Source organism: Lactuca saligna, unplaced genomic scaffold (assembly GCF_052625555.1).
Source record: "Lactuca saligna cultivar CGN05327 unplaced genomic scaffold, ASM5262555v1 scaffold_477, whole genome shotgun sequence".
Lineage (NCBI taxonomy): Eukaryota > Viridiplantae > Streptophyta > Magnoliopsida > Asterales > Asteraceae > Lactuca > Lactuca saligna.
The window spans coordinates 5,001-7,500 of record NW_027629909.1 but is presented as its reverse complement, the minus strand read 5'-3'; positions in this window follow the sequence as shown (position 1 = coordinate 7,500).

The following is a 2,500-nucleotide window of genomic DNA, read 5'->3' as shown; positions in this document are numbered from 1 at the left end:
AACACGCCATGATGATACTGAATGTCTAACAATGCTTCCTGATAATGCTTGCTTCCTCAGCGTCATCGGTGCTAAACCAATGCTAGCTACGCTTAGGCACCAACCGCACATCTAACAAGGATAGACTAGCGTACCATAGTAGTATCACAAAAAGCAACACATGCCACTTTAACGCCTATCTTTTCCCAATCATCAGCACAAATCAAATGCTGGCTAGCACCAGTAGCACGTCAAACATAGATCAGCAAGCACATCGTCATCGAATTGCCACACAAACAGCACCATCCCAAACTTCCAAAGCTAGACCACAACCCTGGATCGGTGTCGCAGAGACCTAACGAGGCATCCCCACACCACGCCAAGGCCCCCACTCGGAGGGGTATTATGCCACCGACTAGGAATCAAGCAACAGTCACCCAAGCTCGCGCTCAAAGGCAGTCTGGCACCTTCATCCCTTCCCATGCTCACCCACGGCTCCCCCCCTATATATACATATTGCACAAGGAGCTTGGTGACAGCAACACCCATTGCTTTCCCTGAGGATGTATATTTCTTAGTATGCGCACGGCGTCGAGGCACAGGTGAAGCCAACGGGGCTAGTTTCTGCGCCCTATGTCGAGGAAAATCAAGGCAACGGGCTAGTGTATGGGCACAACGTCGAGGAGACTCAAGGAGATGGGGCTAATTTTCAGGTCACCGTTCGAGAAATCAAGGCAACGTGTTGGGGGGGATGGCCTCTTTCATGGGTCGTGGGGCTTGGCTTGGCATGCCTCGTGTGTGCTCGATACAGCCTCACGATTCTTATTTGCCCATCAACCATGCCGGGCACCTATGAGAATGAGACCCCATGGTACCCCCTATATATACATATTGCACAAAGAGCTTGGTGACAGGAACAGACATTGATTTCCCTGATGATGCATAATTTTTGGACACACACGACTTGGGGGCGAGGGGACACGGGAGTGGGGCGCCAATGGGGGGCGTTTTGGCCCCATTTTCGTCAAGAGCGGGCGTCTTGGCCATGCCTTGAGCGTGCCAGCCTCGAGAGCCTTGGGCGTTGGACACCCTTGGGGCGCCAATGGGCAGCAGTCCCATGGTTCCCCTATATATACATATTATACAAAGAGCTTGGTGACAGGAACAGACATTGATTTGCCCAAGGATGCATAATTGTGCGAAATCGTCCATAACTCGCTCGAATTAATTCGGATTGACACAAAATTTTGTAGGGATGCTTTTTATTATAAATGAAAAGCTTTGAAATAAATAAAAAAAAAAAAACAAAATGTCATGTTTGAGGCGTAAATGTTTGTGTCCTATCCTTGGTCATGCCTTGAAGCGATGGTTCCCTACTTGTTGGAATGTCGCTCAAATCAAGTAGGAATGCCATTGAAAATTTGTGTGGGTCGTTGTTAACATAGACGAATGGACTTGAAATGAAAATATATCATATTTGGGTGTTTGTCCCTGTCGCCTGGTGATAGGCAGGCAGATAAGGCTTTTAGGTATTCATAAGTGGCTTAGATGAACTCGAAAGAACACGAGTTGATCGGATTGGAACTCATATATTCAATTTACTATGTACTAAGTAGGAACTACACTTTGCTCCCTTCATCGTTTGACTTGCTTAGAAATCTGCTCATGGTTTGTCAAGGCCCCTTGTTCCTTAGACCGATGAGGATGGGATTGGGTTGCTCATGGGCATGTGTGTGGCAAGATGCCTTGTTCCATTGGTCGTTCATGGGTGTTCGTGTACGAAGTAAACTTGTTCCCTTGGTCGTTCATGGGGTTGTGTGTGGGAAGAAGCCTTCTTCACTTGGTCGTTCATGTGTGTTTGTTTGGGAGGTAGCCTTGTTCCCTTGGTCGTTCATGGGAATGTGTGTGGCAATACGCATTGTTCCTTGGTCGTTCACACCCTTGTTCCCTTGGTCGTTCATGGGTCTGTGTGTGGGAAGAGGCTTTGTTCCCTTGGGTAGCCTGCTTGCCTTGCCAGCCCCGTATGCATTGTTCCCTTGGTCGTTCGTGGATGGGTTTGTGCGTGGCAAGGTTGCCTTGTTCCCTTGGTCGTTCATGGGCATGTGTGTGGCAAGGTGCCTTGTTCCCTTGGGTGGCTTGCCTTGCCAGCCTCGCTTGCTTAGGTTTCCCAACACACCTGTCGGGCACCAAGGGTGGTATTAGTCCCCATGTACCCCCTATATATACATAATGCACAAAGAGCTTGGTGACAGGAACAGACATTGATTAGCCCGAAGATGCATAATTCCCAACACCATGCCTTGTTCGTCATACACGCTTCTGGGCACCAAGTGGTGGTAGTCCCCCATGGGCATTTGTGTGGCAAGGTTGCCTTGTTGCCTTGGTCGTTCGTGGGCATGTGTGTGGCAAGGTGCCTTGTTCCCTTGGGTGGCTTGCCTTGCCAGCCTCGCTTGCTTAGGTTTCCCAACACACCTGTCGGGCACCAAGGGTGGTATTAGTCCCCATGTACCCCCTATATATA